General features: G+C 38.0%; 1 protein-coding gene across 1 annotated transcript in view; it reads left to right on the top strand.

The window, feature by feature from the left end:
* PDZRN4 (PDZ domain containing ring finger 4) overlaps positions 1 to 20,593 on the top strand; it is a 417,074-nt gene that overhangs the window by 141,843 nt on the left and 254,638 nt on the right. The window lies entirely within an intron of this gene.

The raw sequence follows: 20,593 nt of genomic DNA, 5'->3' as shown, positions 1-20,593 counted from the left end.
TTTTTCATAGAGGTATGATATATATTAATTTTCTAAAATTTTAGTCACTCAGTCATGCCAGACTCTGCAACCCATGGACTGCAGCCCACCAGACTTAGGTGTCTATGGGATTTTCCAGGCAAGGATACTGGAGTGGTTTGCCATTTCCTTCTCGAGGGGATCTTCCCAATCCAGGGGTTGAACCCTGGTCTCCTGCACTGCAGGCAGATTATTTACCAGCTGAGCTACCAGGGAAATGAAGGTTAACTTGAATTATTTTGTTATAGTATATTATTAACCTCAAACAGAAAGCATGTTATTAACACACTATCCAAAAATTTAGCTGTATGACTGTTTATAAACAAAACTGATTATGTTTATTTCTTTTGAATTCTAAGTATTTAGCTATTTTAGATATCCATATCCTTACAATTAAACTTCCATGAATTATTTATTTAAAGATGGCACTTTCACTAATATATGAAAAAATATTTTTCATTACAGCTATTTATAAAACTCTGTCATAATATACTATAACCTAGAAAGATTGTTTAAATAAAATTTGTCTCTAAATAAAAATGATCTAATTTTTTCTTCTTTTATTCTTCTGCAAGGGATTTTGCAAGTATCAGCAAATTCTTATATATTTTCTTAATCATTTTATTTATATCTCACTTTATACATATGTTTTACAAAAAAAGTATGCAAATTTATATGTGAAACAATTTTTTAAAACAATTAGGGCATATTTGAAATTCAGGAAAGAGGTTACTGTTTACTCTATAGTTGTTCAACTTGCTAGGCTACTGAAATAGTCTTGCTTTTTGTAAATCATGAAAAAATAGAAATGTTATAAATTATATGAAGAATACATTTTAATTGAGGATTAATGTATCCATCAGGTACATTGTTTGTCTTATGATTTCAGAAAAGATATTATTATGTTTCTGTTGTAGACACAGATTACTATAATCCAGCCACCAATTTACATAGATGCATCCATTAAGAATAACTAGTTTATAGGAACTTTATGGTAAATATTCCTATAAACCAAAACACATAGTTACCTTATAGATCTGTAACTTCTATAGTAGAGTAGTCACTAGCTATGCATGGTTGCTTGACTAATCTTTAAACATTTATTTATTTCTGATTTGAGGATAATTGTTGATTTCTCCCCTAAAACAATGAGAATCGGTTATAAGTATATATACATATGTTCCCTCCTTCCCACCTCACACTCCATCCCACCCCTCTCGGTTGTCACAGCACCAATTAGAGCTCCATGTGTTATAGCAATTTCCCATTAGCTATCTATTTTACATATGATAATGTATATATTTCAATGCTATTCTCTCAATTCATCCCATCCTCTCTTGCCCCCACTCTGTCCATAAACCTTTAATTTATGTCTGAGTCTCTATTCTTGCCCTGCAAATAGGTTCATCAGTACCATTTTTATAGATTCCATATATATGTGTTAATACACGATATTTCTTTTCCTCTTTCTGCCTTTCTTCACTCTGTATAACAGACTTTAGGTTTATTGACCTCACTAAAATTGACTCAAATTCATTCATTTTATGGCTGAGCAATATTCCAGTTGTGGTATCTATGTGCCACAACTTCTTTATCCATTCATCTGTTGATGGATATCTAGGTTGCTTCTATGTCCTGGCTATTGTAAATATTGCTGCAATGAATACTGGGGTACATGTGTCTTTTCCAGCTATGATTTTCTTGGGGCATATGCCCAATAGTGGGATTTCTGTGTCACATGGTAGTTTTATCCCTAGTTTTCAAAGAAATCTCCATACTGGTCTCAGTAGTGGCTATATCAATTTACATTCCTACCAACAGTGCAAAGGGGTTACATTTTCTCCACACCTCTCCAGCATTTGTTTGTAGAACTTTTGATGATGGCCATTCTGACTGGTGGAAGGTGATTCCTCATTGTAGCTTTGCATTTCGCTAATAATAAGTGATGTTGAGAATTTTTTCATGTGTTTATTAGCCATTTGTATGTGTTCTTTGCAGAAATGTTTGTTTGATCTTCTGCCCATTTTTTGATAGAGTTGTTTGTTTTTCTGATATTGAGCTACATGAGCTGCTTATATATTTTGGAGATTAATCCTTTATCAGTTTTTCATTTACTATTATTTTTTCTCATTTTGAGGATTGCCTTTTCACCTTGTTAATGGCTTCCTTTGCTGTGCAAAATTTTTAAAGTTTTATTAGGTCCAATTTGCTTATTTTTGCTTTTATTTCTATTACTCTAGGACATAAGGTCATAGAGGATCTTGCTGTGATTTATGTCAAAGAGTGTACCACCTATGTTTTGCTCAAAGAATTTTATAGTTTCTGGCCTTACATTTAGGCCTTTTATCCATTTTGGATTTACTTTTGTGTATGGTGTTAGAAAGTGTTCTGACTTCATTTTTTTTACATGTAGCTGTCCAATTTTCCCAGCATCACTTATTGAAGGGACTGTATTTTCTCCATTGTATATTTTTGTCTCTCTTGTCAAAGATAAGGTGCCCATCTGTGCATGGGTTTATCTCTGGACTTTCTATTTGGTTTTGTTGGTTTATATTTCTGTTTATGTACCAGTACCATACTGTCTTGATGACTGTAGCTTTGTAGTATAGTCTGAAGTCAGGATAGTTGATTCTTACAACTCCATTATTCTTTCTCAAGGTTATTTTGGCTATTTAGGGTCTTTTATGTTTCCACATGAATTATGAAAATTTTTGTTTTAGTTCTGTGAAAAATGTCATTGGTAATTAGATTGGGATTGCATTGAATCTGTAGATTTTTTTGGGTAGTATAGTCATTTTCACAATACAGATTCTTCTGATCCAAGAACATGGTATATCTCTCCATTGGTTTATGTCATCTTTGATTTCTTTCATCCATGTGTTATAGTGTTCTGATTATAGCTCTTTTGTCTCCTTAAGTAGGTTTATTCATTGGTATTTTATTCTTTTCATTTCAGTGGTGAATGGGATTGATTCTCTAATTTCTCTGATTTTTTTTATTGCTACTGTGTAGGAATGCATGGGATTTCTGTGTATTGATTTTGGATCCTGCAACTTTAGTAGATTCACTAATCAGCTCTAGTAATTTTCTGATTGTATCTTAGGGTTTTCTATGTGTAGTTTCATGACATCTGCTCTTCCAATCTGGATTCCTTTTATTTCTTTTTCTTCTCTGATTGCTATGGCTAGGACTTCCAACACTGTGTTGAATAATAATTGCAAGAGTGCACACACTTGTTTTGTTCCTGATCTGAGAAGAAATGCTTTCAGGTTTTCACCATTGAGAATAATGCTTGCTGTGATTTATCATGTACAGCCTTTATTGTGTTGAGATAGATTCCTTCTATGCCAATTTTCTGGAGAGTTTTTATCATAAATGAGTGCTGCTGCCTGCTGCTGAGTCACTTCAGTCGTGTCCGACTCTGTGTGACCCCACAGACGGCAGCCCACCAGGCTCCCCCATCCCCGGGATTCTCCAGGCAAGAACATTGGAGTGGGTTGTCATTTCCTTCTCCAATGCATGAAAGTGGAAAGTGAAAGTGAAGTTGCTCAGTCATGTCTGACTCTCAGTGACCCCATCGACTGCAGCCCACCAGGCTCCCCCATCCATGGATTTTCCAGGCCACAGTACTGGAGTGGGTTGCCATTGCCTTCTCCAAATGGGTGCTGAATTGTATCAAATGCTATTTCTGCATCTGTGGAGGTTATCATATGATTTTTATCCTTTAATTTGTTAATACGGTTTATCACATTGATTGATTTGCATATATTGAAGAATCTATGCCGTGCTGTGTGGTACTTAGTTGCTCAGTCATATCCAACTCTTTGTGACCACATGAACTGTAGCCCACCAGGCTCCTCTGTCCATACGGATTCCCAGGCAAGAATACCGGAGTGAGATGCCATGCCCTCCTCCAGGGGATATTCCCAACCCAGGGATCAAAACCTTTGTCTCCCATATTGCAGGCAGATTCATTGAGCCACCAGGGAAGTCCAAGATTACTGGAATGAGTAGCCTATCCCTTCTCCAGGGGATCTTCCTGTTCCAGGAATCAAACCAGGGTCTCTGGCACTGCAGGTGGATTCTTTACCAGCTGAGCTACCACGGAAGCCCAAAGAATCCTTCCATCTCCTGGATAAGCCTGGCTTGGTCAGGGGTTATGATCCTTTTAATGTATTGTTGGATTCTGTTTGCTAGAATTTTGTTTAGGATTTTTGGATCTATGTTCGTCAGTGATAGTGCCTTTAATTTTCTTTTTTTTTGTTAATAATTTGAAGAATATTTATTTTTTAAAAAAGCAACAAAATAGGCCCTAAAAATAGTCATCATGCAACATTCTGAAACATCTTAGAGCTCCTTGTGTGCATGCTCAGTCACTTCAATCGTGTGCAACTCTGGGACCCTATAGACTGTAGCTTGCCAGGTTCCTCTGTCCATGGGATTCTTCAGGCAACAATGCTGGTGTGGGTTGCCTTCTCCTAATTTTCTTGTGTGTGTGTGTGCGCACGTGTGTAATGTCTTTGTCTGGTTTTGGTTATCAAGATGATGGTGACCTTGTAAAATGAGTTGGGAAGTGTTCCTCCTTCTGCAATTTTTGGAAGAGTTTGAGAAGAATAGGCATTAGCTATTCTCTGAACATAGAATAGATAGAATTTTCCTGTGAAGCCATCTGGCCCTGGGCTTTTGTATTTGGGGAGATTTTTTATTACAGTTCCAATTTCAGTGCTTACGATTGGCTAGTTCACACCTTCCATTTCTTCCTGGCTCAGACTTGAAATGTTAAAGTTTTCTAAGAATCTGTCCATTTCTTCCAGGTTGTCTGTTTTATTGGCATATAGTGTTAATCGCTCAGTCATGCCCGTCTCTTTGCAACCCCATGGACTGCAGTCCACCAGGCTTCTCTGTCCATGAGATTTTCCAGGCAAAGATACTGGAGTGGGTTGCCATTCCTTCTCCAGGGGATCTTCCCAACCCAGGGATCAAACCCAGGTCTCCTGCACTGCAGGCAGATTCTTTACTGACTGAGCTACAAGGGAAGCATATAGGTGCCCATATATTGTCACCCTGCTTATTTAACTTCTATGCACAGTACATCATGAAAAACGCTGGGCTGGAGGAATCATAAGCTGGAATCAAGATTGCCGGGAGAAATATCAGTAACCTCAGATATGCAGATGACACCACCCTTATGGCAGAAAGTGAAGAGGAACTAAAAAGCCTCTTGATGAAAGTGAAAGAGGAGAGTGAAAAAGTTGGCTTCAAGCTCAACAATCAGAAAATGAAGATCATGGCATCTGGTCCCATCACTTCATGGGAAATAGCTGGGGAAACAGTGGAAACAGTGTCAGACTTTATTTGGGGGGGCTCCAAAATCACTGCAGATGGTGACTGCAGCCATGAAATTAAAAGAATCTTACTCCTTGGAAGAAAAGTTATGACCAACCTAGACAGCATATTGAAAAGCAGAGACATTACTCTGCCAACAAAGGTCTGTGTAGTCAAGGCTATGGTTTTTCCAGTAGTCATGTATGGATGTGAGAGTTGGACTGTGAAGAAAGCTGAGCACCGAAGAATGGATGCTTTTGAACTGTGGTGTTGGAGAAGACTCTTGAGAGTCCCTTGGACTGCAAGAAGATCTAACCAGTCCATTCTAAAGGAGATCGGTCCTGGGTGTTCTTTGGAAGGAATGATACTAAAGCTGAAACTCCAGTACTTTGGCCACCTCATGTGAAGAGTTGACTCATTGGAAAAGACTGTGATGCTGGGAGGGATTGGGGACAGGAGAAGAGGATGACAGAGGATGAGATGGCTGGATGGCATCACCAACTCAATGGACATGAGTTTGAGTAAACTCTGGGAGTTGGTGATGGACAGGGAGGCCTGGCGTGCTGCGGTTCTTGGGGATGCAGAGTCAGACACGACTGAGTGACTGAACTGAACTGAATATTCCCTTATGATCCTTCATATTTCTGCATTGTCCGTTCTAACCTCTCCTTTTTCATTTCTAATTTTGTTTATTTAAGACATCTCCCTTTTTTTCTATATGAGTCTGGCTGATTGTTTGTCAACTCAGAGAACTAGCTGTTAGTTTACTGATCTTTGCTAAATGACCACTTCACTTCTTTTTCATTTGTTTCTGCTCTGATCTTTACGATTTCTTTCCTTCTGCTAACTTTGGGGGTTTTTAGTTCCTTTTTGCACTTGATTTAGGTATAAGGTTAGATGTATTTTGTTGTTGTTGTTGTTTCTTGAGGTAGGATTGTATCGCTATAAACTTCCCTCTTAGAACTGCTTTTGCTGAATTCCATAGGTTTTGAATCATTGTGTTTCATTGTCATTGGTTTTTAGGTATTTTTTGTTTTTTGATTTCCCACTTTATTTCTTCAGTAACCTGTTTGTTATTTAGAAATATTGTTTAATCCCCGTGTGTTTGTGTTTTAGCAGATATTTTTTTTTCTGTAATAGATACCTACTCTCATATAGTTGTTGTCAGAAAAGATGCTGGATATGATTTCAATTCTCTTAACTTTTCCAAGTCTTGATTTGTGACCCAGGATTTGATCTGTCCTGGATAATGTTCCATATGCACTTGAGAAGAAAGTGTATTGTTCTGCATTTGGATGGAATGACCTGAAGATATCAATTAGGTTCACTTATTATAATGTATCTTTTATGGCTTGTGTCCTTATTAATTTCCTGTTTTGATGATCTGGTCATTGGTTTAAGTGGAATATTGTCATGTTACTGTCAATTTCTCCCTTTATGTCTGTTTATGTTTGCCTTATGTTTTGAGGTGCTCCTGTTTTGGGTGCATGAATATTTACAATTGTTATGTTTTCTTCTTGGACTGAACCCTTGATTATTATATAGTGTCCTTCCTGATCTCTTATAATGTTCTTTATTTTAAGGTCTGTTTTGTCTGACATAAGAATTGCTGCCCCTGCTTTATTTTGATTTCCGTAGGCATGGAGTATCTTTTTCCATCCTCTCACTTGCAGCCTGTGTGTGTCTCTATGTCTGATCTGGATCTTTTGTAAACAGCATATATGCAAGTCTTGTTTTGGTATCCATTCAACCTGTTTGTGTCTTTTGGTTGAAATATTTAATCCAATTAGATTTAAAGTAATTACTGATATATTTGCTCCCATTGATATTTTCTTAATTGCTGTTGTAGGTATTTTCCTTCTTTTGTGATTCCTGCCTATAAAAGCCCCATTAGGATTTGTTGTAAAGCTAGTTTGGTGATGCTAAATTCTCTTAACTTTTGTCTATAAATCTTTTGATTTCTCCATCAGTTTTGAATGAGATCCTTTCTGGGTAGACTAACCTTGGTTGTAGATTTTTCCTTTCATTACTTTAAATATATCCTGTCATTCCCTCTGGCCTGCAGAGTTTCTGTTGAATAATAAGCTGTTAACCATATGAGGTTTCCTTTGAATGTTACCTGTTGCTTTCCTCTTGCTGCTTTTAGTATTTTTTCTTTGTGTTTGATTTTTGTTAGTTTGATTAATATGTGTCTTAGCATGTTTCTCCTTGGATTAACCCTGTATGGGCCTCTCTGTGCTTCTTGAACTTGATTGACTATTTTCTTTCCCAGTTTAGGGAAGTTTTTGACCATAATCTCCTCAAAGATTTTCTCAGATTTTCTCTTCTTCTTCTGGGACACCTGGAATTCAAATCCTGGTGCATTTAATGTTGTCCCAGAAGTCTCTGAAGCTATCCTCAATTCTTTCCATTCTTCTGTCTTTATTCTGCTCTTCCGCAGTTATTCCCACCATTCTATCATCCAGCACTCTTATCCATTCTGCCTCAGTTATTCTGCTACTGATTCCTTCTAGAGTATTTTTAATTTCAGTAATTGTGTAGCTCATTTGTTTACTTATTCTTTTTTTCTTGTGAGTCCGTGTTAAAATGTATTGAATGTTTCTTGCATTTTCTCCATTCTATTTTCAAGATTTTGGATCATCTTTACTACATTATTATAGTCTTTTACAAGCAGTTTGCCTATTTCATCTTTGTATATTTGGTCTTGTGAGTTTTCAACTTGTTCCTCCATTTGCACCATATTTCTCTGTCTTTTCATTTTACCTATCTTACTGTGTTTGAGGTCTCCTTTCCCCAGGTTATAGGGTCATGTTTTCTTTTGGTTTTGGTCTTTGCTGTCAGTGGATGAGGTTGGTCCAGTGGTTTTTGTAGGCTTCATATTGAGAGGGCCTTGTGCCTGCATACTGGTGGGAGGAGGTGGGTTTTTTTTTTCTCCCTCTGATGGGCAGGACTGTGTGAGCTGATGTTTTCAGGGTGTCCGAGGGAAGCCCATCTGCTGATGATTTGGTCTGTGTTCTTAGCTTGCTTGTTGTTTGGGTGAGGTGTCCCGTGTTGTATGCTGTCAGAAGTTGGATGGTGCCAGGTCTTAGATACGAGTAGAGGCCTTCATGGGAGTTCTCACTAATTAATACCCCCTGGGCTCAATAGTTCTCTGGAAGTCTAGTGTCCTGGACTCAGTGCTCCCACCCCAGAGACTCAGGCCCAATATCTCATTGGGGAATCAAGATACCACAAGCCATTTGTTATGAAAATAAAGGGCATTTAAATGAACATACAAAAAAACAAACAAAAAGCTAGAAAAACACATGAACCCCACACAAATGACAAATGCAAAATCAGACAAGTAGAAATAAAACAAAGGAACATACACAGACACGCACACACAAACAAAACAAAAACCAAAACAATCCTGAAAAAACAAGGTACAAGGGAGTGACCCTGCAAGTAAAGGAAACCAAAAACAATATCAACCAATTAAAAAAAAATCACCAAAAGAGACAACAAGCCCGAAGCAGTGAGCCAACTGAGGAATGAAGCAAAGAAAACAAAAGAAACTGAGAAAAATTGTGAAAAACTGAAAGGAAAAAATAGGAAAGCAAAGTTAAATCAGTTCAGTTCAGTTCACTTCAGTCACTCAGTTGTGTCCAACTCTTTGCAACCCCATGAATTGCAGCACTCCAGGCCTCCCTGTCCATCATCAACTCCCGATGTTCACTCAAACTCACATCCATCGAGTTGGTGATGCCATCCAGCCATCTCATCCTCTGTCATCCCCTTCTCCTCCTGCCCCCAATCCCTCCCAGCTTCAGAGTCTTTTCCAGTGAATCAACTCTTCGTATGAAGTGGCCAGATTACTGGAGTTTCAGCTTCAACATCAGTCCTTCCAATGAACACCCAGGACTGATCTCCTTTAGGATGGACTGGTTGGATCTCCTTGCAGTCCAGGGTACTCACAAGAGTCTTCTCCAACATCACAGTTCAAAAGCATCAATTCTTTGGTGCTCAGCTTTCTTCACAGTCCAACTCTCACATCCATACATGACCACAGGAAAAACCATAGCCTTGACTAGAAGGACCTTTGTTGGCAAAGTGATGTCTCTGCTTTTTAAAATGCTGTCTAGGTTGGTCATATCTTTTCTTCCAAGGAGTAAGCGTCTTTTAATTTCACAGCTGCAGTCACCATCTGCAGTGATTATGGAGCCCCAAAAAATAAAGTCCACCACTGTTTCCACTGTTTCCCCATCTATTTCCCATGAAGTGATGGGACTAGATGCCACAATCTTAGTTTTCTGAATGTTGAGCTTGAAGCCAACTTCTTCACTCTCCTCTTTCACTTTCATCAAGAGGCTTTTTAGTTCCTCTTCACTTTCTGCCATAAGGGTGGTGTCATCTGCATATCTGAGGTTATTGATATTTCTCCTGGCAATCTTGATTCCAGTTTGTGCTTCTTCCAGCCCAGCGTTTCTCAAGTTGTACTGTGCATAGAAGTTAAATAAGCAAAGTGACAATATACAGCCTTGATGTACTCCTTTTCCTATTTGGAACCAGTCTGTTGTTCCATGTCCAGTTCTAACTGTTGCTTCTTGACCTGCATATAGGTTTCTCAAGAGGTGGGTCAGGTGGTCTGGTAATCCTATCTCTTTCAGAATTTTCCACGGTTTATTGTGGTCCACACAGTCAAAGGCTTTGGCATAGTCAATAAAGCAGAAATAGATGTTTTTCTGGAACTCTCTTGCTTTTTCCATGATCCAGTGGATGTTAGCAATTTGATCTCTGGTTCTTCTGCCTTTTCTAAAACCAGATTCATAACCTACCTCCACCTTACTAGGAGCCCCTCTAATATTGGGAGGTAGGGTGGTCTCTGGACCTGCTGAAGGGACCTGCTCAGACTCTAATCTGGCCCTACTCCTGTGTGTTCTTGCCTCCATGTCCACAGTTGCCAGAGCTAGGATTGTGTGTGTGTGTGTGTGTGTGTGTGTGTGTGTGTGTGTGTTTATTGGCAGGGGGGCTCTCATTGTCCTTTTATATATCCCATAGACACAGAGTCCACCTGATGGATCATGTGGATTTAATCTGTAGTTTGCACAGATAGTGGAAAGTTTTTTGATACTTTTCCTTAGCCCTTCCACCCATAGAGCTCAATTGTAGCTCTATCCCAACCTCTGCTATGGATCATCCTCGGAGTTTTCTCCTGAGGCTTCCCTGGAGGACCTGGGTCTGTCCCAGTGAGGACTGAGTATGGAGGTGGCAGAGCTTCTTGGATTGCAGAGACTCTCGTGGCGCCAAGTGCACAGGGAAGCCGGTGACCACAGACACAGGAGATTTGGAACTATTAGAATCTTTTTCTAGGCTCTGGCAGCTGGCATTCAAAGGATCTCCTTTCCTGATCTTTCTCTATTGCTCAGTGCATCAGGCACTCAAAGGGCCACCCTCTCTGAGGCCTTCATTAGTCAGCTGCTGGCCTCAGCATACAGGAGGAGAGAGGCTTCAGTGATGACTCCACCCCCTGCCCATGACTTAGCATTAGCACCCTGCCTCCATGCTTCCTGGCTTTCCTCTAAAGGCATTCCCCACTGTGATCGCCTCCCTCCTGTCCCATGGGCCATCTCCCCACAGTCAATAGCAGTCTTCGCCCTGGGATTGTTCTCCAATCCCTATGCTTCAACTCCTAGCTGCCGCACATTCTTATGGACTTGTGTTCCTGTCCAGGGTACAAAGGGCTGTGGCACAGATTGTCTGCGTGGTTTTCACTCCATTTAGACTGTCACTGATCAGCTGCTTCACTCTTCAACAGCCTCAAATTCTTTCCCCTGTCCTAATCTATTGCCCTGATGTGGGGATTCACCCCTGCTCTAGCTTCCCCAACCCCCAGGTTGCAGGTCTGGTCCCACTAAATTTCTGCCTCTTTTTCCTTTCCTTCCTTTTTCCTATTGAGTTTTGCATGGATCTGTACGTTCCTTTCCAGTGGTCGGGAACTCCTGCCAGCTGTCAGCAGGTGCTCTGCAAGGTCTTCTGCATCTGAAGATGCATCCTGTGGAGAGACATCTACTCCATGTCCACCGACTTCTCCACCATCTTGTCTCTCCCCTTTGTTTGACTAATTAAATTAGTATATGTCTGAATAGAGATTTGCTGGATTTCACAAACTTATTAATTTTTATACTGATTACATGCTGATATGACAATATTTTGAGTAAATAAAATATATTGTTGGACTTTCCTGATATCTCAGTTGGTAAAGAATCTGCCTGCAATGCAGGAGACCCTAATTTGATTCCTGGTTTGGGAAGATCCACTGGAAAAGGGATAGGCTACCAACTCCAGTATTCTTGGGTTTCCTTTGTGGCTCAACTGGTAACGAATCTGCCTGCAATGTGAGAGACCTGGATTGATCCCTGGGTTGGGAAGATCTCCTGGAGAAGGGAAAGGTTACCCACTCCGGGGTTCTGGCCTAGAAAATTCTTGGGATCGCAAAGAGTCAGACACGAGTCTTTTGAGTTAAATAAAATATATTGTTAGAATTGTTGGTGTTAAATCTAGCAATATATTTTATTTAGTGTGAAAACTAGAAAATTTAACATTTCAAGTTTTATAATGTAGTTCTCATGTATGTTCATAGAATTTCTATTGTACTAGACTGTTCAAGATACTCTTCTCCAGTGCCCCTATTTTATAATTTAATATAGTAGAGCAAATATCTCTCTTTAAGGTGAGGATCAGCTGTGGGGATATTTGAATGTATTTTGTTAATATCTGTGAAATAATATTTCAAGTATTATAGCATGATTATTACTTTTATTTTCTAATATATGGTAGTATTAAAATAAATATTTCAGTGAAAAATTAATATTTAATCTTAAAAATAAAGAAATACACCATATCATCATATGATGATTCAGTGGCATTTAATCCTTACTTTCATAAATTAGAAAACCTTATGTTTGAAATGAATGTTTTTATAAAGTACCAATGTGTTTAGCATGGCACAATTTGGAAATTTTTCTGAAAAGGAAGCAAAATAAGTTGGTATGCATCAATGATTATGATATATTATATGTATTATTTTCTGTAATGGAAACATTATGAACAGTATAATAATAGATTTTAAAAGCATATAAGAATAAAGTCTCTGAGGAAATGAGATGGGAAGAGGAGATCAAGACTTAGTAAATCATCTCAACAAACTCATATCAATAGGGAGAAGGTTGACTACTGTGCTGAGCCAGGGAGTATGGAGGTCCCTTAATAGAGAAATTACCTAAGGTTAGCTGATGAGCAATGCTCAAGACCATGAAGTTAGAGTTTCTGCCAAAGATCATTTGCTTGAGAGTCTAATGACTGATCTGTCTCAGTAAACGTTGTTTTTGGAGTTTAGGTATTGTGAATATAAAATGTCTAAGTGATCCAAAAAATACATTTTAGCAAATATTATCATTCCTAATGTGGGGCATACAGTATGACAAAAAAATACGCAGTGTCAAAGTGTGTGTTAGAGAAGTTGAATATAATAATTATGTTATCAGAAAAATTGAAAAAGCTTCCTAAGATAATTCTGTTGAGGGTATTTTTGACATTCTGGTTTCATGGATAAATGTTCTACTGTTGTGATTTTCAAAGTTTTTAGATCATAACTAACAGTAATACATTTACCTCATAATATATACACAGTTTACCTAACCATATTTTGCTGTTATTATAGCTGATGGACTTTTATATTTTCTATCTAGTCTATTCAATTTCATTTTCTGGTTATGATCCACTAAATTGAGCTCACAACCACCATTCCCCATTTAAAATGATCCACAAGTTGAAAAATATATATATTGTTCAATGCAGATGTTAGGCAACTGGAGAAATAAGGTCAAACTGGAAGACCGAGCCGCAAAGGATTAAAAAGCAAGTAGGTTCAGGATTAGCAGACCCGATCCTCAGCAAGGCAAGGGCATCAGAAGGTTCTGATCACCTGTGATTAGAGTCAAGTGTAATTCTGATGCAATTATCTTTTACCCAATATATTTTCCTTCATGAAACCGAAGCAGCCCTAACCAGATGAACCAGACAAGGCAATACACCTCCCTGCCTAGAGCTGAAACGAGAATGCAAAGAATTCCTCACAAAAGCAGACTGTAATTGAAATTTTAAAAGAAATAATAAATTATGAATTGCTAAAATGAATTGCACTATTTTGATATACAATTTAGGATATTCAGGCCCTCATAAAATACATGGACAAATAATTTTAATGTTTTAATTAAATTCTGATTATAAGTGTGTAAATGAAAACAAACAAGACTGATGTGTTATTTGGTCCTGAGTGCCTGAATTGATCATTTATTTTCCCATCTGTTCAATCAGTTTCTCTCCAAAGGAATATGGTTGCTTATAATTTTTATTTGTCTTGAAGATGCAATCCCACTTTATTTTTATATTTCCTGCTTTTGTTCTGTTAAAGAGATGACATTTTCCTTTCCAATTTCAGTACATATTCTACTTTGCTAAATCAGGGTGGTAGGTGTAGTATTGCTCTTGCATTGTTCAGACCATTTTTAAATTTCTCTCTGTTCCTAGACCCCTGCTTTCCTCCAGCTGGTATTGACTGGCAGGAAGCTTGCACACATCATTCTGCAGCTTGTTTCTTAAGGGACTTTTCTTTTGCAGTTAATCCATGGTGTAAAGTCCAGGCTCCTCTCTGCACTTTTGATGCTCTTTGCTAAATCTTCTACCTCTGTGCCTAAGACACCCAAACTGTAGCACATCTTTTGAAATGTAAAGGGCAACCCTTATCACTGTAGACTGTGTTCCTTGAATTCCACTGCTTTAATTTTGGGAAAGTGGTTGTAGCTGTGAGCATCAATCAAACTGAGAGGTCTGTACAATTTGAATAAAACTTTCGTGCAGCTTGAGAAAGGTAAACACTGAAAAGCCTGTAAGTTCTCAGCCCATCTGTGAACCAGTGGATAAGGCCAGGGTTTCAAGATTGAAATGGCCACTATCTTTTAGCTCTCTGTGGGTACAAAGCTCAAAATCTTTTCAAAACTACTACCTCTCAAAAGTATCATTATTGAAAATGAAAATCACATGGTATATAATTGGGATTATAAAATAATGTTAAACTGCTCTCTCTATATACATGCCATGGTTATTTAGTCGCTCAGTCCTATCTGACTTTTTTGCAACCCCATGGACTGTATATAACCCTCCAGGCTTCTTTGTCCATGGGATTTCCCAAGCAAGAAAACAGAATTGGGTTGCCATTTCCTTCTCTAGGGGATCTTCCCAACCCAGGGATCAAACCTGCATCTCTTGCACTGCAGGTGGATTCTTTACCATTGAGTCACCTGGGAAGCCTTCATATTCATATCTATGAATATAATACATAGAAATACATGCATATATATGATGCATATGTATATTTATGCTACCTTACATATCCTTCTTCATATATAGTTATGCATTCAGGTGTATTTCTTTAAGATTACTGAAATAAAATGCATTTTTTTCTGTCTATACTGAGGCATGGCTGATATTTAAAAAACTATACTATATGAGGCAAATATGGAAAAATCTAATAAATATCATTATAAATCCAAAATTAATTTAATCAGGCTCAGAGACAGGAAGAAGGTTTATCCAACTGTATTAACTGTGCATTTAAAACGAACAATAGGAAGTAAATCTAAAAGCAAAATCTAATTTCCTAAATATGGTTGTTTTTAACCTTTTATCAGAGTCACTAGTATTGTACAAAATGTAGAGTAAGATTGTTTTATGTTACTTGACATTTGATGGTTGTATACTAGCTGAAATGTGTTCAGAAAAATATTACTTGATATAGACACACAAACATGATTTAAAAATAGAGAACTAAGGTTTGGGGAGTTTATTATACATAGCTTAAGTTTGTTTTAAAAGGTTAGCTTCAAAATTCTGCTTATATCTGTCTGGATCTCCTCTGAAAACTTATGTCCAAGATGTTTATAAGAGCCCACCAGCATAAAGAACAGGGCTTCTTTCACTGATGGACTTACTATTTCCTTATAGCTATCTTCCCTCCAGGGAAGGGTAAAATATGCCTGGCACTGAAAGCAAATCTTGAATTTTATGAGACCCGGGAAGATAGGAGACCATCATGGGGAGCATTTAGGTGGAGCCAAGTGAATTTTCTTTCGGCACTGGAAGTGAGGCTTTTATTCTTTATTTAGCCAGAAGGTAAAGAGTATTATCAACTGTACTCCAGGGAGCAACATTCATGGAAAGCTCACTCATGGTTGCAGCTCAAGCAAATTTGGACACAGTAAGCAGAATGGAACCATTGTGATGAACTTGAGATGATTGTTGTCCTCTTAGGTATTGAACTTGCTCCTCACCTCCATTTCACCTTTGAAGTTCTTCATCTCAAGTAAATGTATGGAATCTACTGCACATTCTTGATAGCACCCTCTGCTACTTATTTGGTAGTATAGGTTTATGTTCATTCATTTTGAAGGCATCAGACAAGGGAGCCTCCCTTGAAGCAATCCTAGTTACCTATGTTTTGCCTATTCATTCCAAAGCACATGGAATTATATTGAAGAGAGGCCTGTGACTTCAGTGTACTCTTACTTGGCTAAAGCCAATGTTAATACCTATACCTTCTGTGCTAGTACTTCATGTGTGCTAATACACTAACATGTTTTTTCTACTTTATGTTGTTAAAAAGGAAAGTTCATCAGAGTATATACTGGTCAGAGCATGTGTTGACAAATCCCATGGTAGCTAGTGGAATTAATTCAGCCATCTTAGCCACTTTCAATCAACCCCCTAATCATGTTTTGAAAAGTCAGTTCAGCACACTGTTCATAACAATAAATGTATCTGTTGTCATTTTTGGTGTGAGTGTGTGTAGTAATGTAATGTTAGTGTGCTTTTTTCCCTTTAATATCATCTTGGAATGTTAGAATAATGACTACTAAGAACAGGCAAATTGAGATTCTTAATTGCTGATTAAATTTCTTTTCTAGTTTCTTTAAGGAAATGTTGCTTCATCTGGTGTTCCTTATACAAATTCAACTCCATTAAACTTATGAGAAAATATAAAATAAATCATCATGCAAAGAAAATATTTTAGTAGATTAAACTGTCGCTTAAGTCAAATACCACTTTTACTCTAATTGCTCAGACCTGACTCCTAAAGATACTCCCCTATAATCTTCTATACCCAATCTTTACCTGGAGGCCAGGACTTTGATTAATCTTAGAATATAGCATACAGAGACATAAGGTGCTTTTTCAGGTTTCCTTAGGAGATAAGATAGACCATTTAAATATACTTTGTTGTGTGATTTTCAGTAAAAATGAATAATTTAGGTTCATTATGTGTTATTTAAAAAACTGCTTTTCTTTCATGCTTCTAAGTTAGCATAGTGAATATTATCAGTATGAAAAAGTAAAAATTATCTGGTAAAATCTGAACAAGTTGAACCATTGATAACCTAATGTTGCAGAACTCAAGAGTTATTATTGATGTAACTTTTTCATTATAAGGAAAAAGGATTATCTTGACATTTCAAGTGTTCCCAAGGTACCATTCTTAGTGCTATCTTTTCAAATCTTGAGCCATACAGACATGGGTGTGACGCAAGCCTTTGGTAATCAATTTCATTTCTCTGTACCTCAGTATTCTCATCTGTAAATTAAAATATTAAAATTGGCTTAAATCATCGTTTGTTGTTCAGTCACCAAGTCATGTCTGACTCTTTGTGACCCCATGAACTGCAGCATGCCAAGCTTCCCTGTCCTTCACTATCTCCCTGAATTTGCTCAAACTCATGTCCATTGAGTCAGTGATGCCATCCAACTATCTCATCCTCTGTGCTCCCCTTCCCCTCTTGTCCTCATTCTTTCCCAGCATCAGGGTCTTTTCCAGTGTATTGACTCTTCCCATCAGGTGGCCAAACTATTGGAGCTTTAACTTCAGCATCAGTCCTTCCAATGAAGAGTCAGGGTTGGTATCCTTTAGGGATGACTGGTTTGATCACTTTGCCACCCAAGGGACTCAAGAGTCTTCTCCAGCACCACAGTTCGAAAGCATCAGTTCTTTTGCACTCAGCCTTCTTTCTGGTCCAGCTCTCACACCCGTACATGACTACTGGAAAAATCATAACTTTGACTATATGGCCTTTGTCAGTAGATGTCTTTGCTTTTTAATGCCCTGTCTAGGATTGCCATAGCTTTTCTTCCAAGAAGCAAATGTCTTTTAATTTCATGGCTGCAGTGATTTTGGAGTGCAAAAAAATAAACTCTGTCACTGCTTCCATTTTTCCCCATCTATTTGCCATGAAGGGACCAGGTTCCATGATCTTAGTTTTTTGAATACTAGGTTTTAAGCCAGCTTTTTTACTCCCTTTTTTGTATCTTCCTGGTAGCTTAGCTGTTAAAGAATCTTCCTGTAATGCAAGATATCCTGGTTCAATCCCTGGTTTGGGAGGATCCCCTGGAGAAGGGATAGGCTACCCACTGCAGTATTCTTAGGTTTCCCTGGTAGCTTAGATGGTAAAGAATCCTCCTGCAATGCAGGAGACCTGTTTTGGGTCTCTGGGTTGGGAAGATCCCCTGGAGAAGGGAATGGCTACCCACTCTAGTATTCTGCCTATCTGAGTTTGTAGATATTTCTCCAAGAAATCTTGATTCCAGCTGTGATTTATCCAGCTCAGCATTTTGCATGATGTACTCTGCATTTAAGTTAAATAAGCAGGGCGACAATATATATACAGCCTTGGCATACTCCTTTCCCAATTTTGAACCAATCTGTTGTTCCATGTTAAGTCATATAAGATTGCAAGTGTATGCATCATATATGGTAAAAATAATAACAGCAGCCAATTTCCTCTGGTTTGCCCTAATTGTACCTATTTTATAAAGTTGATGAGAGAATTAAAATCTCTTACATGTAAGCTTTTAGTACAGTGTTAAATACATTGGAGTAAACTTCCATTTGTTTTAGTTCCTATTCTTATTATTGGAAAAAGAAAAATCAAGGAGTATTTGGTCCATCTGGGAGTGGAAAAAAAAAATACATTCAAAGCAATACTGTCCAGCAGCCCGAAGCCCAGCTTTCCATATTACTCTGAGGAACTGCTCTGGAGAAGCATGGTTTTCAGCACAGTTAGAACAAAGAACATTACACAAATCAAAGACACAGTTCTTCAAGGTTTGGGGAAAAAAAAAATACCAGCACATACATAGTGAATGATTATGGCTGTGGAACGAGGAAGAAAATCTTATCGAAGGAGAATCAGCATTGCATCCCGAGAAGGGAGCATTTAATCTTAATTGTTAACATGGACCTTCTTTACTTCTGCTCAGTGTGCCCTTTTCTTTAATAATTAAAACAGATGTACAATGTATGTTTGATAGGCCCTAAAGACTCTTCTAGTTAGCATCAAATTCAAGTTAACTTATGTATCCCTTTACCTCAATATGTGAAAATTTATTTTATCAGTGAATTTGCAGATCAGGAACTTGGCTGTGGTAATTTTTTTTTTCCTCAATAAAATAAGAGCTGTGAATCAGAGTGGAGTTGGAAAGGAGAGAGGATAATATACAAAATTGTCATCTCAGATATTGGAAAGTGAACTTAATTGATAAAAATGGAAGAACTGTTGAATGGTATTGAGTCTATTTGAGACGTGAGGCAATGAAGTTAAAGTAAACAGTAGTCCTGGTTGTATAATTTTCTCCAGCTACATTCACTGACTCGATAGGAAGGAATGTTAAGAAAGCAGAACCAATATAATATTGTAAAGTAATTAGCCTCCAATTAAAATAAATAAATTTAAATTTAAAAAAAGAAAGCAAATGGTTGTGAGCTTCTGGAATTTGAGTTTTGAAAGGAAAGTACAATCAAGGAGAGAAACCATGTAGATGAAGGTATAATTATAATAATTAGCCAGCTGTAAGTTGGAGAATGAAACTGGGGGGAAGGTGAGAGAAGATGAAAATTTGGGTCTAGTACCCTGGGGACCATAATGTTGTAAAAAGGGTACTATTTGAATAGGGAAGATAGAAGGATAGGAAACTTTGACTCCAGGGTGGAATGTTTGCATTTCAGATTTGGAGACAGTGCAGATTCTGTTGATGAAATCTCGCGTATGATCCAAAGAAAATATACTGAGGTACTGTGAAAGGCAAAATCATCTGAGATAAGGAGGCCAAGAACTTGAGGGTCTATTAAGTTGGATAGATAAGTCTGATTGCTGATCACATTATCAAGACTAGGTAAAGTTTGTATGACAAGGAAGACAGGGCCCACAGCTAATTTCAAGGGAAATGACCAAGAATTGAGTAACAAGCCTCCAAAGAGGTGGTGAGGGAAGAGGCAGATAAGGAAATGGTCTGGAAGTGGAAATTGGCAAACTACTGAGAATTTGAACAATTAATCATTCCACAACCTAGTCTGAAGTGAAATTTCCCTCTTTCTATTCCACTGGGCTTTCAAGTTGCTGACAAGCACCCTATGGCATAACTTCATGTCTAACCTTCTAGTGATAGTGTTTTTGTTATTGTTTCGTTTATGCACACCTCTTGGGCAAAGGCCATCCTTTTCTCTGGAAGACTCCGGTAAACCTTTGCCTCTTAATTAGCATTTGAATCTCTGGGAGGCTATAACACAGCCTTTGCTAGCATCTCACCAAATTTAGCCCATCAGAATAGAATCTTTCACAGGCCCACTTGCTGCTGCCTTCTCATTATTCTCAGATCTTTTCCACGTTTTTGTTTGGGTTGGTTTTGTTTGCTCTTGAATACTGAGAGTCTGTCTTTGGCAGCACACAAAATGTAATGAAGCTTTGGAAGTATTCAGTGAAGAGTGAAGAAAGAAAGGAAGAAAGAAAGAAGTCAAATTGATGAGTGTTATTCTAAATGCAGATGGCATTGACTAGTTTGCTGAGATCCTTCTCTGAAATAAGCTCAGCACCATCACCTTCTTATCTTGGAATCAGCCTTCCTGCCAGAAGTGATGGCTGGGACAATGCAGATGGCTCTCAAATGGGAGCTTCTCTCAGAACCCAGTCCTTATCACGGCTTTGACTGGCAAAGGCTGTCATTCACGCTGTCACTCACAGTGGGCCCACAGTGGATCATGTCTGCCTTGCACATCACAGATAACTAGACTAACAGGGGCTGGATTTAATTCCTTGGTTAAAAAAGAGGCAAAAAGATAAATCATTGATTATAGAATATCTGATTTTCCTTTAATTTACTTGTCACTGAA

Source organism: Budorcas taxicolor, chromosome 5 (genome assembly GCF_023091745.1).
Source record: "Budorcas taxicolor isolate Tak-1 chromosome 5, Takin1.1, whole genome shotgun sequence".
Lineage (NCBI taxonomy): Eukaryota > Metazoa > Chordata > Mammalia > Artiodactyla > Bovidae > Budorcas > Budorcas taxicolor.
The sequence above is the reverse complement of the archived record's forward strand: the minus strand, read 5'-3'. Positions and strand labels throughout refer to the sequence as shown.